The sequence below is a fragment of the Rhodamnia argentea genome, chromosome 4, assembly GCF_020921035.1.
Source record: "Rhodamnia argentea isolate NSW1041297 chromosome 4, ASM2092103v1, whole genome shotgun sequence".
NCBI classification, from domain to species: Eukaryota; Viridiplantae; Streptophyta; class Magnoliopsida; order Myrtales; family Myrtaceae; genus Rhodamnia; species Rhodamnia argentea.
The window spans coordinates 26,617,066-26,628,365 of NC_063153.1; the positions used below are offsets into that span (position 1 = coordinate 26,617,066).

At 37.6% G+C, this 11,300-nt stretch overlaps 1 protein-coding gene across 1 annotated transcript in view; it reads left to right on the forward strand.

Moving 5' to 3' along the window:
• The window catches only part of LOC115754015 (disease resistance protein L6-like), a 183,939-nt gene that overhangs the window by 129,896 nt on the left and 42,743 nt on the right, over positions 1-11,300 (forward strand). The window lies entirely within an intron of this gene.

Genomic DNA, 11,300 nt, shown 5'->3' on the forward strand with positions numbered 1-11,300 from the left:
TTATATTTCCTGCCAGTGTTTAAGATGTGGCAATGATACTGTTAACACAACAATCATTCTGGGTTAGAGTTTGTATCTTGGGGCTAATCTGTTGGTTTTAAAGAGTAGGCTCTATCCACAATAACAAGCCAAGCTTGGTTTAGAAGTAGGACATGAATTTCTTTCCTACCAAGTTTGACAAACATATCAATTTTCATTGCAAAACAGCAATTTCATACATATCATCACTAGTGAAATTGGAGATCATAATCCTCCAACTATGCAGCATTTCACGTCGGGGAACATTGCTCTCGTCCAAGTAAAAACCAAAATGGAAAGTTGCATCATTCCTTCTATAACTTTCCATGTCTTTGCTTCCGAATTCGAGACCTCAATGTGATCTTCACACAGACAACGGCAGCTCCTTTACAACAAAGACGAGCTCCACCGAGCTAGTCAGCATCAATCCCTATTTCTCCTTCAAGAATCTTGGGATTCGAAATGCCTAAGTAACGCGGAATTACCACGACCATAACTTATCAGTTTTTGTACTGCACCGGCAATTGCACATCGAAATTTTCTTTGTCCCTTAAAATTTGAATTAGACTCATCACACTCATGCATTACATTTAAAAGTTTTTGGCTTTGAATGGCCAAAGTTTGCAAAAAGACTCGAACTTCATCCATTTTTTTTGTTTTGTTAATACTACGAAAAATTTCAAACTGGTACACTTATGATAAATTTACCCAAAATTATTTTTTACCACAAAAAACTCCAAACCGGTACACTTGTGACAAATTTACTCCAAATTGGTACACTTATGACAAATATATCATTCGTTAATTTTCATTAAATTTAACTGTCAAATTGCTGAGTTGGATGACACGTGACAATTCACGCGTGTACTAGTTTGGGGTTTTACCATATGTCTATCATAGAATTATCAATTTGGGATTTTTTGCGATATTAACTCAATTTAATGGAGAGCTAATTGGTCACGGGTATACCAGTTTGAGGTATTTTAAGGTTTTTTTTTTATAGATAAATTTGTTACAAGTATACCAATTTAGGATTTTTCATGATATTAACCCTTCTTTTTTAATAATGTATATTAGCAAACCAGTACTATCTTAAGAATGGTAATTAGGCCGTGCCGGTCCAAACAAAGCACGGACTGGCCCTCTTGGGCCTGAGCCCTGTCTGGGCATTGGTCAAGCCCAGGCCCAATTTTTTATTTTTATTTTTTTTAAGGGGTGATGAATTGAAGTCAGAACAAAAGTGAAGAAGACCACCATAGTATAGGATCTAATTGAACTATGAAAATAATTTCACGATGGGAAAAGAAGGGACAAAACAGGAAGGAGCAATAATAAATGATATTTTCCCCCGAAATATTGGTGACAACACAAAGGCACGCTAAAACATTTGCTTATCATCTACTAACTTGTTAAATTAATGAACAGTTGCTTAGCATTTAATTGCCCAAATCTAGGCATCACAATTAATTGGCCCACATGTGAAAGGGTGGTCTTCACTTACGATGAGACAAATCATCTGCATTGGACCCGCAAAGATAGGGAGCAGAAACATACCAGGACATGGCGAGATCCAAGGGTTCTATAGGTGCCTTTCACATGGGGCTATCCAATTAATTAATCGATTGGGTTTACTTTTTTTCTTTCTTGATTTTTTATTCAAAATAACATTTCATTCATTCCCTCAAAATATAAAAGAGAAACATCGCAGCTCAACTGCAAACCAAAACGAATCACATACAACTTCAAAATAAAACAAGCTTCGTGTAACAATAGGATTGTCAGAACAAGGTTATAGGTCACTGTCTCAAAAAGCATATCTACCCAAAATCTGCGATCGATTATCAAATCCGTCTTTGGTAATAAGCACACACTGAAATCTCTATTTGTTGCTATGGTTTTGCTTTTTCAAGGGTGCGTGCATGGGCTTGGCGTCCCAAACAACATGGTTGAGCACAATAAAAAGTTAAACAAGCATAGATATGACATTTGTAAGAGTGAAACTCCTTTGACCTCCTCTGAAACTAGACTTGTTCCACCAACGAAACCCGATGAGAGGGAAATCCCAAAAAAATATACACAGAACTAGATCGGGATAGTAATCTCTCCAAAAATGGGAAAGAAAAGCTTCTAGATCTATACTAAATCAGAATAAAAAAAGCTCTCAAACGAGAGAAAGTAAAAAAAAGAAATAGAGAATCAAAATAGCCTAAGAAAAGGGGGAGGAAAGGGAGAAATCTAGCTCAAGCTCTCTCCTCCATGTGTTGGGGGGCGATAGTAGAAGTCCGATACCTTTATTCGAGGAGATCGCCAAGAGGGAATCTAAGTCTGAGTCCTACATTCTTCGATATGGGATTACTCTAACACAACTCACACGTGCATGAATCTCCATCAACGCCCATCGGGCCCGTGTTGCTACACCACAACGCTCATTTTCCCGGAAACCGTGTTGGTCACCAAATTCTTTCCTTGAGATATTTACCAAACACCGATACATTTCGGGAGTGTGCCATCAATCGGCCATCGGCTCTGATATCATTTATTGGGAACGAGCAGCAGAAGTCCGATACCTTTACCCGAGGTGATAGCCAAAAGGGAACCCAAGTCCGAGTCCATCAACCTATCCAGTTGGACCCACTTTCTCTTAAAAACTTAAACCGATGAGTTATAGGCCAATTAGGATGTACTAAATACTCAACACTACATTAATTCTCCGATGTGGGACTTCTTTAACACAACCGACACGCGCATCTTAACACCATGAAAGTTGAAGAAGAAAGTGTGTGAAAAAAAAAAAAAAGAGAAAGGAGAGAGAAAAACTAGGGTCGGCTGCTTTTTTTCTTGCTTCTAAATTGCTATTGTATGCCTCTTGGATGCAAACGACACTACCATGACCAAACCAATCCTATAATACATCTATTTGAACAAAGCGCAAATACAAACATCAAATTGGTAATGACATCTTGGAAAACTGATGAACAACAAAATGATGAATCCGATTATACTTCGATTAAAGTAGAATACATAAGTCAATTTTGCGTTAAATAGATTAATCCAAAACACGAATCACTTGTTGATCATGTAGAGAAGTTCATTCTATCTTAACATAAATACGACTAACTGTCGATTTGGAATCCAATTCAGAATTTTCTTGGGAGGTATCGAAATCATTACACATCCCTTTTCCAATCAGAAGGGATTTGCTCAAGACTGCTGAACTTGATTGGATCGTGTACAGGGTAATCACAGATTTGATTTTCAATGAAAATTCATATAATTATTTATTAATTTATTTTCCCAACTATTCACCTATTCTCAACTCCTAGTGCTGGTAGTCTAGTCTGAAATGAGGTCCCTTTGTGGGTCACGCAGTTTTTTATAAACAACTTTTGATTTGAGACCCAATTCGCTTAATAAAGTTAAGCTGATCAATTTCGTCCATCCTCAAATGTCTTTATCAGAGCCCCAACGGAAAAAAAAAATGTGAAAAAGAACAAAGCGAAAATATTGTATAAACCAGCAAGGCAATTATTAGCAGCTTGATTCGACAAGAACCCTCTTAAATTTGTTGGAAGGGATGCAGACAAAGAGAGAGATTGCTCTGATATTATTTTGGAAAGTTCAATCCAAAAATTTAAGCTTAATGGTGGAAGGAGACCACATAGATATAAAGAGCATATAGGACCCATTGTCAAGCGATGTGGGAGAAGAAGTTCAACAAAATTATATATAATTGGGGTTAGTTCATTTCTCTTGCTTAATTTAGTCACCTTTCTTGATGATGTGATCGGCCACGTCACTCATGAAGGCCGGCACCCGCTGCTGATTGGGCTCAGTTTCGGATGGATAATGGAGATCATCTAAAAGTTTAGGATTAAATTAACCAAATTAAAAATTTTAAGACTGAATTAACGGTTGCACAATAAGTTTAAAACTTTTTGGATAAATTTCCACACGTTGGGATCTTGTATTGCTGTTGAAGGGAAGATGCGCCAAAAAAAGATTCCAAAAGCCATAATCGTCAATCACATGGGAACTTAAATATGTTATTAACTTAATGAAAAGTTGCTTAGAATCTAATCCCAGAAACTTCGCCCTAATCTAGGCATCGCAATTAATTACGACGGGAGAGAGGGAGGTCTAAATGCAAGTAATTTGGACCCGCAAAGATAGGGAGCAGAAACATGCCAAGGCTTAGCCACATTCGAGGACTATTCAATTAATTAATCAACGAGGTTTACCCCTTTCCTGCTTCCCAATTAATATATCATGCTCTGTCTTCGTGGACTTTGCCTTAAGGTATGATTCTAGTTATTAGTTGATGCTGATGGACAAATATACGTATGCAATTGGATGAAAGTTGATTAATACATTATGACATAAAATCAGCCAAGCTGTGATGGTTTCTTAGCTTTGGGTCCTTTTTTTAGTTTAAGAGCTGGTTCCAAACCCACCGCACCCAGAAGCTCTTTTGACAAGAACTTTTTTCCAATTCGTTCGGTAACTGCTTAGGGAATACTCAGTTGGTTTTAACGACATTTTCTTTTGGAGCTAATTAGGTAAAGCAAGCTATTAGCCTAATAGTTTGACATTACCGTCGGTTATTTTCGATCACACAATATCCCAATGAATGAGTGCTTTATGCAAAACACGCGATGATGGTATAGATTTAAGATTGAGATTGTACCGTTCCCAACAGTATTGTCTGGAAAGCATTTCCCTTAGATAAATTACGTGAGAATCTGAACAACTCAAGAACTTTGGAATTGTAAATTCTTATCTCTGTCAGATCGGTTACCATGGATCTTCCTTTTATACTCATTCACTTCCAAACTAGCCGTTGGACAAGCCTTTAAAGGGCTGCTCTTCAATCATTGATTGTACGCCATCATCTTGATTGAACGAGACCGTATTTAGGAAGATTTGGTAGCAGTTGGAGTAGAGTCTGAACCCTTTAGATTTGACCAAATCCTTAATTTCCATAAGTAGAGTTTATTCAAATATGTAAGCTTTCTTGTCCCATGGAAGGTAATATCTAATTGAGTATATTTCCCCAATCTCTTTAAAAATAATCATGTCAATCAAAGATTACAGACTTCCATAAATAACACAGCCCAACCGAACCTGCTAAACATGAGTCTTCAGAATCTATTAACAAGATATTGCAGAATTTGAACATATTTCAGAAGTAGTCTTCATAAGGCGAAGAAACTTTTCCAATCCGATCGGACTAGAACAGTGATTTTGAGCTTCAGTAAAATCATTGCTGATGTGTCACATGAAGCTTCTCCATATTGAATCTTTAGAGGTCACATCTCTCTCCATCCGAATAATAATATTCAACTCACTAAGAAGAAAATATGCGACGACTTCGTCTTGAGTCCGAACATCATATTTGGAACAATCTAAACTTTTTATTCATGTGTTTATACCTACAAGGTATTTCAAAGCATTAACCAGATTTTTTTTAAGAAGGACGGTTTTGTCAAAATCAAAATATTCAAAAAAAGGTTTTCTCAATAACTAAACCATTCCGGTCCAGGCACAATATGGGTCGGCCCTCTTGGGTTTGAACCCACCACTACCCGAGCAGGCCCAGGCCCAATTTTTTAAAGGGTGATGAATTATAGTCAGAAGAAAGTGATGATACCTTTTTGCAGTAATTATGGTCATGAGTTATATCGCCTTTATGATAGAAAAGAAAAATCTTGCCATGCCTGCATAAAGTCGCTATGTGATACTTTTAGTTGCTCTTTGATGCTTTCATGGAAAAGGTATAAGCAAAAAAAAAAAAAACATTTTGATTTCCTTATGAGACTTGAATAAGAAATTAATTCGTTGTGCACATGTACAAAATTAAAAAGAAGAAGAAGAAAAACACACCGTGATACATATGAATTTTTTGCCCGCCATCGATAGCACATAAGAATTGACACTAGTTGAGTAAACACGAAGAAAACCATTTCATATTTCATGAGTTTGTTCAGGGGATGGTACCACAAAAAGATTATATACTTCTAAAAATGCTAAAAAATTATGCATTTCCAGGAAATTAATATGTGAAAATTAGCAGCAAATTTTACCGCTTGGAACTATCATTTTCCTTCCATGTGTGACACGATACACATGTAATTTTTAAACTTCTTATTTGGCACCCAATCCAATCCTAGACTTTACAATTTTTTCAATTTAATCCTAAATTTTTTGACAATATAGTCTTTCGAAACCAATTTTGGCCGAAAAATGTCAACATGGCTATCGACGTCGGCGCCGACCGGAGATGCCATGTAGGACGATCGGCCCCCATATGATTGATTTTTGGCTTAAATTGGCCAAAAGTATTGCACTTATAAATCGTCAAAAGATTTAGGACTAAATTGACGACATTAAAAAATTAGGATTGGATTGACTGCCGCCCAATAGGTTTAAGAATTTATGAAGAATTTTTCCCAGTTATTATTCCACAAATGATGATAGCATTTCCTCTCTTTCGGTGACGTGCATTTGTTCTCAAATGGTCGGATCACACATGTTTATTGCCAGCAATTCTTTTATTTTATTTATTTTATTTTTTTCATGGAAGAATATTCTCTATATTTATTAACCGAACAAATAAAAAAAATTACAATTTTTTAGACGACATATAGATCAAGAACATTTGGTGAGAGAGAGGGTTTAATTAAGCCAAGTGCAGCTCCTCTTGTTTGTTTCAGCAATTCAGAACTCCTGCTTCTCAAAAGTTGAACCCGCTGAGAGAAAGCTTAAATTTAGTTTAAAGTTAAGGTCTATAAAGTTGTTTATAAGGCACGCGGGACTTTGTCTATTTGTCCAAAAAAAGATTTGTAAGATCACCGGGCAGTTTTAGGCCTAATTATGCCATCATTCAGTGATGTGATTATGATTCTTGGCAATTGAGATGAGACGTTTACTAGACTCGAACTCGGAGTTTGTTGGTGTCTCGGCACTTGCGACGAGGTGATTGGTCCGAGTAGATGAAACCTTCCTAATGTTAGCCCCTAAACTTCCACTTTGGCTGGAACGGGCTGGAAATACAAAAGGAGACATCGAAGCATTCCATAGCATTAAGACATCTTCAAGCTTTATTTTTATTTTTTTTATATCTCTTTGATCTATTTTGAAGAGCTTAGGTTAGTTACCATACAAGTGTGGAAATTTGGACAGTTCTCATTTATTTTTAAAAAAAAAACAGAGGAAGAAAACAAACATTTTTAGAAAAATGTGAATTTTCCATATCTCTTTAAGCTAATATTCTAGAGAATCTTGAACTTTCCACTAGCTATTAAAAATGTCCTAAGCTGTCAACAATACAATGGGTAATGTAAACTTTCAGCAATTTAATAAAATGTCATGGAACCGTAATTTTCTTGGGAAATGTCCTCACCTTTCAAAATTATCAAGTTCATTTAACGATTTGCAAGGGGATGTCCACAGTGTAGATTTAATGAATGAGCAGAATAGATCAATTTTAAAGTTTCTGTCCAAAGACTTTATATGCAGATTGTCTCCCCTCAAACTAAAACTTATAATTTGAAAATGGAACTACCGTTTTCCGATTCAGACCAACTCTTGCAAGTAGATATCTGTTGTAACATTTATGGTCATAACTTACATCATCTTTCACGGTAAAAAGGAAAATCTCATCATGTCTGCATAATGTCGTATGTGATACTTTCCCCGGGGGGGAGGCGGTGGTGGGGGGTGGGAAGGGGTGGTTCTTGGCTTTGATGTTTTCAGCAATAAAGTATAAGCAAAGGAGAAAAGGCATTTTGATTTTCTTATGAGACTTGAATGAGAAATGAAGGACAGAGTCCAAAATTCTTCTCATTCTGCACGGGTACATAATGAAACAAAGAAAAATCTATTAGATACTACAATATGTAACAGGCTCAAAGTGAGGGCAAAATTCTAAGTGGGATCAAGAGCTTTTAATTCAACAAAAGACCTTTTCTGATGGGATCAAGAGCTTATACTACGGTGCAAAGCACAGGACTAGGCGTTGCCCTCTTCCCACTTATCATCTTCTCCAACACTTGTGTATTGAAATTTCAACAGCACTTGGCTATTACCTTTTGGTTTTGTTTCTTTTTCATTGCTTCTGCATCGAAATTTCCTTGCATATTGTCTTCTTCCTGTGCAGGTGAAGGGAAGATGCGCCAGGAATCAATCAAAAAACTTTGCCCTAATAGGCATAACCATCAGTCAGGTGGGAACTCAAGTAATTTATTAGTTTATGAACAGTTGCTTAGCATCTAATAAAAAGACTTTGCCCTAATCTAGGCATTACAATTAGTTGACCCGCATGTGAATGCATGTGCTTTCGACCCGCAAAGATAGGGATCAGAAGCACGCCAAGAAAAAGCGAGATTCGAGAGCTCTATAGTTGCGTTTCACATGGGGCTTCAATTCATTAATCAACTAGGTTTACCCCTTTCCTGCTTCTCAATTAATTAATTCATGGACTTTGCCTTAAGGTTTGATTGTTTTTGTCAAGTGATGCTGATGGACAAATGTGTGTGTAATGGAATGGTTGTTGATCAATATCTATATATGTCATAAAATATGATTATATCGCCATCAACCAAGCTGTGATGGACCTGATGGTTTCGGAGCTTTAAGGGTTTTTTTTCCTTTTCTTTTAATAGCTGTTTGTATCATTCTTCACTTTTAGGATGATCAAGTTTGATTACAGCTTGGTGCTTTTCTATATGATCAAGTAACGAGAAAGTTACATTCATCATAAATCTCCTCATATCCATGTTTATCCCCACTTTTCAGCTAGTCGCAAAAGGTAGACTTTAGTTTGATAGTTAAAAGTTATCTCGAATATCACTTGATCTTTATGAAACAGATTGTCTAATTATTTCATGCTTTCGTTCTTTCATAATTTGTTTATGAAATTACATAATTAATCATCCAGAAAATTGTCTCGTAAAAAGATGCCCGTGATTGAAATAAACAACAAAATCAACTCGGAGTTTCTTGTTACCCTACTTTCAGTACATAATAATTATTGTAATGTTAAGCTCTGTTTTTTTATGAATAATAAATGATTTAGAAAATATTTTTCTATGATCTCTCATATCGCTTGAAATAATTAGTCCATAAAAGTTACTTTCATTGTCGATAACAATTTATGTTTAAATATCTATACGAATGATGAAATTTGTTTTGCTCATTTATTTTTCTAAGCGATACAATCATTCATTTTTGGAGAAATATTTCTCAAATCTTTTATGTTTTCGCTAGATAGACGCACCCTTAATTGTTAAATCAATTAAAAGAAATTGAACTGAACCTATATTGTCAATCATGTGAAAAGCCAGATTGGACTTTCAAAATTTTGCATGCTTTTTATTCTATCTGCTCTGAAACAAATTATATAAAAAGTAATTATCAATTATTAATGCTTATATTGTTCTGGGAATCCTCTTGCCAACATGACGTTTGAATAATTGGAGTTAATCAAGATGAAATAAGTTCCACCAGGAAGATGAGAAATTAGGTGAAATTAGAGGGCCTGAGATCAAATTGTCCAAGTCTAAGTGTCATCTTTCTCGGTCATATTTTCATTTTGGGCTCTTTTTGTTTTTTGTCCGGTGACAGAGTTTCGTGTATCATCCCTCAGTCACCCCTGAATGAAAGGGGCGATCTCGTCTGGAGTATTAGACAGCCGAGGTGCTTGAGTTCACTAGGCAACGCAAAGAAAGGACCTGTGGGTGAAGAGGATGATCGTTAGGTCGTCCATGTGCTTCTGCTTTCGCATAAGCGAGCCACTTGCGGTTCGAGATCGTCCGCTTCCGCTTCCCCTGGTCCATAACTCTATAAAAGAGACTGCGGGAGCCTAATAAGGATTGAAAAAAGGGCGACTCATGATTTTATGATACTAGTCGTAAAATCGGTGGGTTAATTTTCTCGATAGCTGCTTTATAAATGATTCATCTTGCCACCATTTGATAAATGAATCTTTTTTTTTTTAATAAATGATTCTGGACCACAGTTTGAATATATTCTGTGGATGTGCACTTTTACTGTCGATAGCCCGTGATTAACGTTGCTTTTTGTTATAATTGATAAATTGCTAACAATATGTGGATGTGCACTTGTACTCTGTAAGCACGAGCTCTCATATCATTTAATAAGTAGACTAAAATTGACATATTAGGAGATATGACCAAACCACAATTTAACATTTAGCAAGTGAGAATAAATAAATTTTATAAGAAAAGATGTTATAGAAGCGTAGAAATCTAGACAGTTTCATTCTCTTTTAAAAGGATCATTTTTGGCAAGAGTGAATTTTTCCGGATCTCGTTAGCTTGATACTCAAGAGAATCTTGAACTTTCCACTTGCTATTAAAATTGTTCAATTCATATCTTATATTATTAAATTTGAACCGCGCTTGTCTGTCATCTAGAATTTGCATTCCTAGTAAGTTGCGAAACTACCTGGCATGTGTCTTCTTCCTGGACAGGTATCGCCTTGGATTCTCCAGTGCATTCAGATTTCCGCCACGCGGAGGGAACGACTCTCACCTCGTGGGTTTCTCTTCCCGATGACTGAATTACTAATTTTTATATGTAGCTTGACAAGTTTGACTTCTTGGGTGTGCTCTCACGAGAAAATATTGGGTGCTCCTGGAGTGCCACGTCATCTTTAAGATACCCCATTTAATGATCGACACGTGTCCAGCGAAACCCACATTTCAAATTTTTAAAAATCTATTTTTCTCTCACATTTTTCTTTCCGTAAACACCCCCACAGCCACCCCCCTCTCTCTCCAAGTTTCTGCAAAACGTAGGACGGCATTTCTGGGCGGTGAAATCATAGGCGCCGCCGTCGACCGGAGAGGGGGGCAACCGCCGCCTACGGCGGGCCACCCAGGACACCCTCCGGGAGCAAAGCCTCCTTCACACTAATCAGTCCCCTCACCTTCATCTTCACATCTTCAACCAACAGCCAGCCGCAAGGGAGCCGCGGGCTGAGCCGCCGAAATCGCGGGCGGCGAGGACACGGCGGCGGGGGGGCCGAGGTGGAGGCGGCGGGGGGGTCAAGATGTGGTTGAGGGCGAGCTTCGCGTTCGAGATCGCCACTCATCGCGGCTGAAGCGACCTTGCACCCGTCTGCGGCGGGCGACGAGAGAGCCGCGAGCTGAGCGGCCGAGATCGCGGGCGGCGAGGACGCGGGGCGGAGAGGTCGAGGCGGCGGTCCTCGCGCCCGTTTGCAGCTCACGGCCCACTTTCTCTCTCCAAGTTTTTGCAAAATC